Here is a 13,176-nt window from a genome sequence, read left to right on the forward strand (position 1 = left end):
AAAGCTTTTGGAAGGAGAGGGATTGTGCATTGAGTATTCACAATGGGTTGGTTTTGTTGAAAGGCCTTTGCCTACTGCTCCAGCCCTATCTTGTGCTACTTCCTTCTCTCTCTCTCTCCCATGCACCGTGTACCCTGATTACACTGAGATACAGACCATTTCCCTGGTTGCTGAACTCTTTCATGCCTCCATGCCCTCTCTCCTGTGGTCCTATTGCCTGGATGCCTTCCCTTCTCCACCTGGAGAACTTCAAGCTTAATTTCAAACATCCCCTCTTCTGGGGAGCCCCCCATTCACTCCTCACTGTTCACTACTTCCTTCTTTTAGAATTTATATTAGATTATAGATTTTCTATTAGGTTATGACCATAACAATTGCTAATGAGTAAAATCATGTAATAATAACTTTACTTGTATAATCATGACAATCACAATAAATATTCTGGTCTTTCCATGCATTACCTAATTTCATGCTCACAACAACCACAGTGAAGTAGGTGCTACTACCAGGGTACCCCTTTTATAAATTTAAGAGAAGGAGACTTGGAGTGGGGCCTGGATTGCTACCCCAGTAGAGGTAGACTCAAGATGCAAACCCAGGTTGTCTGACACAGAGTCTGAAATCCTGAACATTACCCAACACTGCCTCCTGTATTATTCTAATGTATCTCTTTGTCTCAGGTGGACTATGGGTATGTGAAGATGAATGAGTGGGGAGCCTGTAATGCCCCAGGTTCTCATAGCTTGGTGCATTTTTCTCATTTTAGCTTGTGTGCTAGCCACGTGCAAAGGCACAGGGTGGAAGTGAATTGAAGTCCTCTGCTTCTTCATACACATTCAAGACTACTCAGAAGTCTCCTTTTCTGGGAAGCCTGCCTGACTACTTGTCCTCCTCCTGCATTGTTGGGTTCACATATGTAATATATGCCTTCCAGTTCTTACCAGGCTGTTTATATGCCTGTTATAGTCAAAAGACTTGCTCCAACCAGGTGAGTTCTAGAAAGTATACATGGTGTTTGGAACATGTTGAGCAAATACCTAACTTCCCCGCTCTACTTTCCTTCTCTGAGAAATTGGGATAATAATAGTATCTGTGTGTATAGGTTATTCTCTATTTGTTGCCACATCCATTGTGACCCTTTCGGGTCTTGATCTGGGATCTGGAAACCTGATCCTTGTGTTCTGTGTTATCTGGGCTCCCTTGATGACTGGCTTGGCTCATAGGAGCCATTGGCAGGAGTCTGGGAAATGGGAAGAGAGGCCTGGGGTATTTCTTCCCTCCCCTAGTACCACATTTCTGGCAGTACTTTGTCTGTTGATGTCCATGGGTGGCCTCCTGGAAGGGTGCTGGTTTTCACAGCCTCACTGACACTGTCCTCTCTGTCCTGTCCCTTCAGGGGTGGTACCATCCCTGTATCACCTAGGGGTGGTAACAGCCTTCTGTCATTACTAGTGTCTGGGGGCTCATGATTCCTCATTTATTCCTTTATCTCTGTCCCTCATTTCTAGAATGGTCCTCTTACCGAAGCCTTTTTTTTTTTTTTTCTTTTTTGAACCACCTCTGGTGAGTTTGATTTCCCTAATGGACACAGTTCCCTAACAGGGATTGTTGTGTGTGGCTTGCAGTGGTCACTTGAATTTTCCTCCCTTCCTCGTACCACAACCAGACCAGCTGAGAGCCAATGATGGGCTTACAGGGAAACTCTCATACCCCTGGCACCATGAGTGCTTTCTGCAGCCTTTGATGGGTGGTCAGCACAGGGCTCTTTGACATGCTGACTGTCCTGGCTCCACAGCAAAGGGATGTCCCAGTTCTACCCTAACTGGTAGGGGCATGGCTTCTTTTCCAGAGGTTTTCCACCACACCTCTAACTCCAAATCTGATCTTTCTGCTACTTAGCTCTCTGGGCAGTGATCATGTTGAGAGAGAGATGAAAACATGGGTCCTTTTTCCCTCTTTGGGCGCTCACTTAGTCTGCTTGGGCCACCATAGCAAAATGCCAGACTGGGTAGCTTAAACAATAGAAACTTATTTCTTACACTTCTGAAAGTGGGAGGTGCAAGGTTTGGTCTCTTCTGAGGCCTCTTTCCTTGCCTTTGTAGATATCTGCCTTTTTGCTGTGTCCTCACATGGCCTTCTCTCTGTCACATGTATTCCTCATATCTCTTCCTCTTCTTAGAAGGACATCAGCCAGCTTGACCCCCTCTTACAGCCTTTTTTTTTTAAACCTTAATTACCTCCCTAAAGGCCCCATCTCCAAACATAGTCACATTGGGGGTGACTTCAACATATGAATTTTGGGAGGACACCACTCAGTCCATAATAGACAGTGATAGAAAGCATGAAGAAGCAGACATACTGGCTCAGGCATTTTAGGAAAAGAGATGCCTTCTTTCTTCTTTCCATGTGGAAAGATAATTCTTTTTTTTTTTTTTTTTTTGGAAAGATAATTCTATTAAAGCCCAGAGATCTGCCTTAGAGCTAACTTCCCATCCTCCCATGGTCTAGAGGGTCAGGCAGGGTCTTGGAAGCCAGGTGGTCCTTGCTCTGCATTTACATGATGTGCCATCCACTCAACTGTTTCATTTCATTCCTCTGGGTCATTGTTTCCTTGCTTGACTGAGTTGTTGGGCGACTATATGAGATGAAGCACATGAAAGCCCTGAGCAAACTTCTGCCCATCTAAGGACATTTTTGGAAGAAACCATCAGGAGACTCTTACAACTGCTATTTTTCAGGCCATATGTAATTCATGGTAACTTTTTAAATAACATGCTCCTTGCTGGACACCCCTACAATTCCTTCCCTACCAATAGATGTACCTTATAACCCTGAGTCTGAACCTAGAAACCTTGGCTTCTTCAAGAAGCAGGGGTAACAGGTGTCTGGGAGCAAGTGAGTGTGCAGACCTGGTGCTGGGGGCATGAGGATGAATCAGGCAAGGTCTTTGTCCTCATGGAACATGGCATGGTGTTGGAAAATGGATAAGAGGCCACAACAATGTGGAGAGGACAGTGGCATGAGGAAGAGGAGCACCCAGAGGAGCCAAGTTGGTCATGGGTAGTTTTTGAGGACAGAGGGCCAGAATGCCTTGGAGGCCTTTTACAGGAGATGATGCCTGGACCCCCTGGCAGCAGTAGACATTACTGGCCTGGGACACACAAGGGACCTTCCTCTATAGCAAGAGATGGGGTGTGGTTGAAGGTATAATCCGATGGGCACTTGCGGCAGAACTTGGGGTCTGGCTGTGCTGACTGAAAGGGAACTGAGGACCAAGTGGCCCAGGAGCCATGAAGCTTGACTTCCTGCTGGTTGCACCTGCATGGGGACCTAGGGGGGTGGTAAGGACTCCAGGGGCTGGGTGCAGAGCTTGAGGGTGCACAGGAAGGATGAGTCAGAGAAGCCAGTCTGCTGGTTAGCATGTTCTACATGCTTTTTCAGGGACAGGCCACTGCCAACCTGCAGGCATACAGTCTGGGGGTGCTGGAGGTTCCCACACACAGTGCAGGGCTGTAGCTATGGCTGAGACAGGTATGCACACTAAACACTATCTGTGTGCACTGAACAGCTGACTGTACAGACTGGCTGCTCCAGTCCCTAGTGAGGTGTGGACGTGGGGACTGAACACTATGTGTGCCACCTGGGCTGTAGGGAATTGTCCGTGCTCTAGGGTCTCTGTGAAAGCTTCTGAGCCCCTGTAGTGCCAGGTGATGGGCACCTGTTTGGCTCTGTTGGTTGCCCTAGGGTACCTGGGTGGCCTAACCTCCAGAGCTCCCTGGGTGCTGCAGGGGTGAGCTCCTATGTGACAGTGAGGCTCTACAGGTACACAGCTCCTGTCACAGTGCTCAGGTTCATTCTGCCCCTCTCACCTCCATTTCCCTTCCTTATGTAAAACTTTCTCTAGTTGCAGGAATTGCTGCTGCTTTTCTTCCTGAAGGACACAAAGCTTCTCCCGCAACTTCAGGATTGGTTCCCTGGTCTCCTCCAGTGATGGTCACTCTTCCATTTCCTTTCTCTTCCTTCTCCCCTGCTTTGTTTGTTATCTTGTCCATCTCTTCTTCCTCCACCACCTGCACTCCCCCTCTGTCATGATGTGCAGGTGCCTTGGCGGTGCTCGGGCGGAGGGTTCCTGGCTCTGTCACTGACTGGCAATCCTCGAACAGGCCCCCTTCTTCTTCTCTTCCCTCCACCCCTTATTTTCCAAAGATGTGGAGAATGTACCAGAATGAGTGGAGGATAGGGCATGCCAGGAGAGAGAATGATGGGAAAGTGAGAACCTTGCCCTCAAGGTAGGAGGCAGAAGTGATGCCAGGAGACTTCTGGGTGGTTAGGGAAGATGTCTGGGGCTGAATAAAGAGGACTCATAGTAAGCGGGTTGAAGGAGGCGAGTGTGATGAAATGTCCTTGATGCATGTAGAAGGAATGCCTATGGATGTGTGTGCAGATGATGCACAACTCTTGGGGGTCTAGGAGGATCATCTTGGGGGGTGTGTGATAAACTGGTGGGGCTCCACTTGGAGTCACTCTGGACATCCTTTCCAGGGCTCCCAATCTGCTATGCTTATGGCTCCCCTGGGCTGTGCTGGAGGTGAGATCTGCCATGGATATTCTTGGCTGTCAGGTTTGTGGTGTCCAGACTCCCAGGGCCTGGGCAGGGGGAGACCTCCTTCCCTCATGGCCTTGTTTGAACAACCACCATCCTTAAAGATATACTATGCTTCTTTTACACATGTGTACTTATTTCTAGTTATAGAAGCAACGTGCTCATCATTGGAAATCGGATACAGAAAAATATATAAAGAAGGGGGTTAAAAACCCTCTAATCTGATGTCGGAGATTGCATGGATGCTGTTAACATTCTGGTGTACCTTCTTCAGTCCTTTTTTCTCGAGCACATTTTTTTTTCTTTGTGCATGTGTATGTCTATGCATGTGTGCATAGAAACATACGTATCCATATATCCAAGTCATGTGACCTGCTTTACATCAAGCTGGGATAAAAAATGAGGTGATATTAGTCATCATAACTTGTATTTTATGGCTTTTCCAGATAACTATCCTCACCCTGCCTTGCAAAGTCCTCCTGAATTGTTTCTGGGAAGTTCTAAAGGATTTCTCAGATGAAGTCTTTCTTGTTTTCTTTCAGGATTGTGGTCTTTACCATGACGTTCACTCTGGAGGCCTCCACGCCTCTGAATATACCTCACTTTTGCTGCCAGGGCTCATTTTTTTAAATTTATTTTTTTATTGGTGTTCAATTTGCCAACATAGAGAATAACACCCAGTGCTCATCCTGTCAAGTGCCCCCCTCAGTGCCCGTCACCCAGTCACCCCCATCCCCTGCCCACCTCCCCTTCCACCACCCCTAGTTCGTTTCCCAGAGTTAGGAGTCTCTCATGTTCTGTCTCCCTTTCTGATATTTCCCACACATTTTTCTCCTTCCCCCTTTATTCCCTTTCACTATTTTTTATATTCCCCAAATGAATGAGACCATATAATGTTTGTCCTTCTCCGATTGACTTATTTCACTTAGCATAATACCCTCCAGTTCCATCCATGTTGAAGCAAATGGTGGGTATTTGTCATTTCTAATGACTGAGTAATATTCCATTGTATACATAGACCACATCTTCTTTATCCATTCATCTTTTGATGGACACCGAGGCTCCTTCCACAGTTTGGCTATTGTGGACATTGCTGCTATAAACATCGAGGTGCAGGTGTCCTGCCATTTCACTGCGTCTGTATCTTTGGGGTAAAACCCCAGCAGTGCAATTCTGGGTCGTATGGCAGATCTATTTTTAACTCTTTGAGGAACCTCCACATAGTTTTCCAGAGTGGCTGCACCAGGCCAGATTTCAGGTTGTACTACAAAGCTGTGGTCATCAAGACAGTGTGGTACTGGCACAAAAACAGACACATAGATCAATGGAACAGAATAGGGAATCCAGAAGTGGACCCTCAACTTTATGGTCAACTAATGTTCGACAAAGCAGGAAAGACTCCACTGGAAAAAAGACAGTCTCTTCAATAAATGGTGCTGGGAAAATTGGATAGCCACATGCAGAAGAATGAAACTAGACCACTCTCTTCCACCATACACAAAGATAAACTCAAAATGGATGAAAGATCTAAATGTGAGACAAGATTCCATCAAAATACTAGAGGAGAACACAGGCAACACCCTTTTTGAACTTGGCCACAGTAACTTCTTACAAGATACATCCAGGAAGGCAAAAGAAACAAAAGCAAAAATGAACTATTGGGACTTCATCAAGATAAGAAGCTTCTGCACAGGAAAAGAAATAGTCAACAAAACTAAAAGACAACCTACAGAATGGGAGAAGATATTTGCAAATGATGTATCAGATAAAGGGCTAGTATCCAAGATCTATAAAGAACTTATTAAACTCAACAGCAAAGAAACAAACAATCCAATCATGAAATGGGCAAAAGACATGAACAGAAATCTCACAGAGGAAGACATAGACATGGCCAACAAGCACATGAGAAAATGCTCTGCATCACTTGCCATCAGGGAAATACAAATCAAAACCACAATGAGATACCACCTCACACCAGTGAGAATGGGGAAAATTAACAAGGCAGGAAACCACAAATGGAGAGGATGTGGAGAAAGGGGAACCCTCCTGCACTGTTGGTGGGAATGTGAACTGGTGCAGCCATTAAGGGCTCATTTTTAAAGTGTTCTCTAGTGGCCACTGTCATGAATATCACAGCTGCTGTGCATTCTTGCTCTCCTGGTGCTTTGAGCCTTCCTTTGGGTACAGAAGCACAGCTGTGCCCTCTGAAGCCTGTATGCACCAAAGTCAGGCTGGGTTTCTATAGAGGTGGGAGTCTCTGCCCCTTTTGGTTTATACTTTGGGGTACAAGCAACCTTGCTTCAAGGTCCTATGTAGCGATGGTTCCCAGAACTCTTTATTAAAAACAGTTGTGATAAATAAGCTTGCAAGATGGCCGCCATCAATCCCTTCCCTTCCTGCAACCACCTGTTGCCCCTTCTATCAATAAGTGGAGTCTCATACCTACTTTTTGAATCTGGGCTGGTCTCAGTGATTTGATTAACCAATAGGATGCATCCAAAAGGGTGCTCTGGGACTTTTGAGATGAGGTTGTATGAAGGCTGTGACTTCTGCCTCGGTCTCTTGAAATGCTCATTCTTGGGCTCCTTCCTCCAAGATTCCAGCCACATATGATAAGCCTTTTGATGATAATCCATGTATGGATGCTCCAATCAAAGGCCTCATCTGAGGGGAGAGTCAGCACCAACTGCCAGCCATGTGAATGCACCATCTTGGATATACAGACAGTCATGCCTTCAGATGCCTCTGGCCCAAATCACCATTTGCAACCATTTGAGAGACCCTAAGGGACAACTGTCCTGCAGAGCCCAGTTAGCTCACAGAGCTGTGAAGGAAAATAATAAATTGCTGTTTTAAACCACTAAATTTTGGAGTAGTTTGCATAGTTTGTTACATAGTAACAGATAATCTGAACAACAGAACCTCATCTCTCTCAGCTATGTTCTGAGTCCCCCACAATCTGAGTGATAGGCACCCTGCCCTCCTCAGAATAGCCCTCACCCCACCTACATATGAGGCTTTGTATCCCAGTGAAATTTGTCTGCCTGGCCTCCTGTCTCCTGATGCTTACTTCTCTCTCAGGATAATTCCACCAGATTCATCCCATCATTCTTCATTGTTTCCAGACGTGTCTCAATTGCAAGAGTATATATGGCCTAAGCTCCAGTTGGGAACTCTGTATACACATTGAGGAGTTTACTGCATATACAAAAGTATGTATTTATTAAATTATTTTTTCACTTAGTGGTATCTTGTCATTTTCTCATGTCATTAAAAATTCTGCAGAAATAGTATTTAGTCATTTGATTTCATAGCAGTACCCTTCTCCTTCTCCTGTTTTTGGAAATTGCATCCCCCTTTTTTGCTTACATTATACAGAAAGCTGAGATGAATATCTTTATCCATAAATCTTTACTCAGGTTCTTTTTTTTTTTTTCCTCAGGTTCTTAAGAAAATAATCAAGCACTCAGCAAAAGGTATGTGTGTATGTATTTTAAATGACAACCAATAATAATGCCAGATAACTTTCCAGAAAGTTCATACCAAGTCAATTTGATAGGCAGAAATGCTATCTCATTCTTATTTTAATTTCTACTTCTCTGATTTTTGGTGTTGTCAACTAAAACCATTTTTTTAAGTCTTTGGTGTAGACTAAAAAATGGTGTAATTTTTCTTTCTAGCCATTAATAAATATCTACTATGTGCTGAGAAATCAACTTGACAGAAAGTGAAGAATTTAGTGTACAACCTGAGTGTAAACTGTGTGGCTTGAGGCACAGAATTGGTAACAGGCGATAAGGAGTGCACCTGCCTGAGGGCCAGTTGGACATGTTGTTGGTCATCCTGCTGCATCCTCAGTACTCTTGAGAGGGTGGAAGGGCAATGATTTTGGCACCAGACATTCCCACATTCAAAAGTTGGCCCTACCATACCATTGTATGACCTTCATCAAGGTATTTCAATTTCTTCAGCCTTAAATTCTGCACTGTAAAGTGAGAAGTCGCAACATCCCTGGTAGGCCTGTCATCAGGATGAAAAGAGAATAAGCGTTCATCTTACATGTTGGACCCACGCAGTAACCATCAAATCCTGTTCTGCCATAGCGTCTCTTGAGTCTCTACCCTCCTAACACATTGCTAGTGTTCTACTTCATTGAGCTTTCCCTGCTCTTGTACTCAGGGGCAGTCAATGTCCCCTCCCTCCCACCTATTTGCCACACCAACTCTGTCTTTCTAAAATTAAATTGAATCATATCCTCACCTCACTCAAAACCCTTCAAGAGCTCCTTCATGTGTTTGAGACCTGGTTCCTCCTAGCCTGCAGCCTTACTAATGCTACTTCTCTACCTTATTACACACCCTGTACTCTGGCTACAGAGGACTGCCCAGCGTTTTCGACAGCCTTCACCTCCTCAAAGCCTGCCATCTTGAATATGTTGTTTTTCTGTTTGGACCCTTTCTTCCTCTCCTGTCCATGTCCATGTGATTATCACCTATTCATTCCTCAGAAATTAGCTGAAGTAAGTCCGACTTCTCTGAAACTTCAAGCTGGTTCAGGCAATCCTTCCTATGGGTTCCCCCATCATAGCACAAGACAAGGCAACATGTAATTCTCTCTCCCACTGGATTATGGCTTCTTGTGGGCAGAATGATATCGTCATTTCTACATCTCTTATTGCAGAGCCTAGCATGGGGTTTCTTAACATCCACAGATCTGGCCACATCTGGCTGAATAATTTGTATGGCCTAGTGCAAAGTGAAAATACAGAGCCCCCTTGTTCAAAAGTTACTAAGTATTCCAACATGGCAACAGCAGAGCATTAAGCCAGGTAGGGGGTCTTTCTGCAAGCCGGGTCATGTTGACTATATCAGTTGCTTGTCTGTGAAGCTAGATCTGCTATTAGCATTTTGGGCCAGATTATTCTTTGTTGTTGGGAGCTGTCCCGTACATTGTAAAATGCTTAGCAGCATCCTTGGTCTCTATCCAACAGATGCCAGTAGCCCTCCTCTCTAGTTGGGACAACCAAAAATGTCTCCAGACATTGCCAAATGGCAAAGCTGCTCCTGGTTAGAAACCAATGGTTTAGAAGACTATAGGAACTCAAGGCAAGTTCGTGGATGTGCCTGTGCTCTGATGGAGGTAAGAGTGAAGTGTTGTAGGGAGCCAACCAGGCTGAGGAAAACTTCCTGGGGGTATAATGTCTTAGGGGAAGTCCCAAAGGATAAGTAGGATTTAGCCAAAACCTACCTGGCCAAGTAAGCTGACTTAGTCAGAACTCTGAGGGGTGCTGGAGGAGGGGGAGCATCCAACAAAGCAAGGAAGGCTTAGAAACCTCCAAATGAGTCACAGATCTGGTAGTTTCAAGTGGTAGGTAGATCTTTCCCAGGTTGTGAGAAAACAACTTTGAAGTTCTTCCCTTGGAGTGTTTTCAGGGCCAAGGGTGAAAAGGAAGCTTTGAGGATCACAGAGAGCTCTGTACTATAAAACTCTGGATTTGCTTCAGGCAACTGCCTCCCTCAGACCAGGCCTAATGGCTTGCACATGTTCCCATCTTGGTCACTCAATGGAGATGGACACATGGCCTGTCTACTCATCTTATCAGTTTCTTCCACACTCAAAGGCTACTGAGAATGCTGCAAATAGGGCACCCCATCTGTCTTGCTGGGGAAGGGGGTGGTAGCATGGAAAGTTGTGGCTTTGAGGGTGAGGAATCTCTATGGAGGTGGCAACTCATATTTCTTGGGACAACTGTTGGGAAGCAACACATCAGGACAGATGTTCAGGAATACAGTGATCTGGTTGGATGAAAGGACTGTCATCCTCCATAGGTCAGGACAAACTGGCTGAACCTTGATATTGGTAAATATCCTCTGGCTCCCATAAAAATTACTTCTTGGAGAAAGTACTCTCCTAGGAGGAGGGAAAGTATAGGTCAGATTAGATTTGAGGGGATAAAGATAATGGAAACCTTCACTGAGTCGGGTCTTCTCTGAAGCCCATATTCTTACTCACATACTTATGTCTGAGTTTCTAATCCACTACATTTTATCTGTGTGACTTGGGAAGGTTACTTGAGGTTAAGGTTACTCTGTGCAAAAAGTTTCTAATTTTAAAATGGATATAAGAATAATATTGACTTTATAGGGTTGTGGTAGGGATAAACTGAGATCTTGCAGGCATGTGAAGGGACTATGATGTTTTAGCCATTGTGGCTAGAATACCATGACAACTAATATTTATTAACAGCTTTTTGTCATCATCTGTTTGATTCAGGACCCTTTAAATGAATCTTCTTCAGCCATGTACTCAGAGCCACTCTTCTATCAGCAAGAGTTCTCAGTTGCAAGCAGTGAAAATCAACTCTGGCACCTTCACGAGTTGGTATTGGAGGCTCTAGAATCAGCAGACACAAAAGGTCCAGATTTGAAAGATTGTTGGACTTGCAAGCTAGACAGGCATAAAAGAATTCTCTGATTGTCAGGGAGACAAATTGCAAAAAAGCAAACATTCAGTTTTTGGAAGACAGCCATGTTGTACCCATCCATCAGTACCTTTACCACCAATGCTGGACAGTACAGTGACTTCAAGTGAGCCCTAATCCTCATTCATCTGAGCAACTTTGCTGGACTCTAGGGGCAGGAAAGAGGGAGGGTATCCCCCCCTACCCACTTTGGCTTCCACTGTGAGGGTAGGCTGCTTCTCCACATGGGGTCTCCCACCAAATGAGAGGAACTGTTGAGGGTGGCTATTGAAAATCGTCATATGTCACTAATGGGCCCCCTCTTTGGCTGCCCAACCTTCATTAAAAGCTTTCTTATAAATTTATTTTTTATTGGTGTTCAATTTGCCAACATATAGAATAACACCCAGTGCTCATCCCATCAAGTGCCCCCCTCAGTGTCCGTCACCCCCTCCCCCTGCCCACCTACCCTTCCACTACCCCTAGTTCGTTTCCCAGAGTTAGGAGTCTCTCATGTTCTGTCTCCCTTTCTGATATTTCCCACACATTTTTCTCCTTCCCCCTTTATTCCCTTTCACTATTTTTTATATTCCCCAAATGAATGAGACCATATAATGTTTTTCCTTCTCCGATTGACTTATTTCACTCAGCATAATCCCCTCCAGTTCCATCCACGTTGAAGCAAATGGTGGGTATTTGTCATTTCTAATGGCTGAGTAATATTCCAGTGTATACATAGACCACATCTTCTTTATCCATTCATCTTCCGATGGACACCGAGCCTCCTTCCACAGTTTGGCTATTGTGGACATTGCTGCTAGAAACATCGGGGTGCAGGTGTCCCGGCGTTTCATTGCATCTGTATCTTTGGGGTAAATCCCCAGCAGTGCAATTGCTGGATCGTAGGGCAGATCTATTTTTAACTCCATTAAAAGATTTCTTATATGTATTCTTCCAACACACACACACACACACACACACACACACACACACACACACACATCTTCCTTGCAACTGAAAATATACTTAACGCCTCCTCAAAGGAACAAAACCCAAAGCATGCAGACTGTGCTTCCAGTTTTTTGCTAAAAATCTATTAAACAATTAAATTTTAGAGTTCATGGTAACTACTTCCTACATATATAACAGTGAGGAGAACAGATAGGAAAGAAGAGGAAACTTTAGTAGAATATATTAATACTCAACGCTGCAAGGAAAGAAATTCAGATGGAGGCTATGGTCCTCATGTCTGCCTAACTAGTGCTGTGGCTTCCCTTTACTATTCCCTTCCAGTGGTTTTTGTCTTCAATTGGCCTTCTCATGGTCACTCTGGTGGATGTCTCAAACATTTGATTTAGGGGCTATGGGCCATTGGTTTTGGGATGCAGAAGTTTTTCACTAACTTAAACTATTAGATATAGCAAATTTAGGAGCCACTCAGGAGGTCTCCAACTTCCTTTCTTACTATTCCCGTGGTCCCATCATCTGCCATCTTATTTTTCCTCAACAGTTAGGATCAAACAACCTAGCCAGTTTGGCAACTGCTCTTATTTTTGGCCTATGTTTCCAGTGTTTTAAAGAATCTGAAATGACCAGATGGTGGAGTTAAATTCCAGTGACCACTGTTATGTCCCGTTATGGAAGACCTTTTTCTCCCAAGTGCACCCCCACATCCCAAGTCACTGGAACCAGTAGAACCCAAAGCTGTGGGGCTGGGAAGTAAAAGTTTGTGAGTAGGGCATGAAACGTGCAAACCCTTCTTTAATCCCTTGGTTCTAGACATTTTATTCTGGCTGTGGTGGCAACATTACCATAAATTGTTCCATTATACATAATATTTATCACTTTCTGTAGGATAGTGCCCCATCTTATGAGGTCTTACCCTTCTGGCATGATGACTGTTTCTTCAACCAACCAGAATATCATTCTATCAGTATACCAGTTCCTGGAAAAGGGTACATCCTAAAACAAACTAATCCGATGGGCATAAAGCCATTGTCTCCATGTCTCCCTCCCTCCCCCCCTTTGCAAAGCAAACAAAGAAAGGTTACTACCTGAAGTTTTGCTTCCTAGGTAGATCTCCCTTCTCTACAGTTCTTGAATGGAACTATAA

At 44.5% G+C, this 13,176-nt stretch overlaps 2 long non-coding RNA genes across 5 annotated transcripts in view; both read left to right on the plus strand.

Moving 5' to 3' along the window:
• LOC144310652 (uncharacterized) overlaps positions 1–7,817 on the plus strand; it is a 51,021-nt gene extending 43,204 nt beyond the window's left edge. For all 4 annotated transcript variants that reach the window (XR_013376299.1, XR_013376297.1, XR_013376298.1 and 1 more), the window contains 2 exons: positions 767–988; positions 7,729–7,817. This is a non-coding gene — a long non-coding RNA (uncharacterized LOC144310652). The remainder of the gene's footprint in view (positions 1–766; positions 989–7,728) is intronic.
• Positions 7,818–8,047: 230 nt separating this feature from the next.
• Positions 8,048–11,428, plus strand: LOC144310653 (uncharacterized). The gene is made up of 2 exons (XR_013376300.1): positions 8,048–8,079; positions 10,877–11,428. It is a non-coding gene; the product is annotated as an uncharacterized LOC144310653 (long non-coding RNA).
• Positions 11,429–13,176: the final 1,748 nt, after the last annotated feature.

This window comes from Canis aureus, chromosome 3 (genome assembly GCF_053574225.1).
Source record: "Canis aureus isolate CA01 chromosome 3, VMU_Caureus_v.1.0, whole genome shotgun sequence".
NCBI lineage: Eukaryota > Metazoa > Chordata > Mammalia > Carnivora > Canidae > Canis > Canis aureus.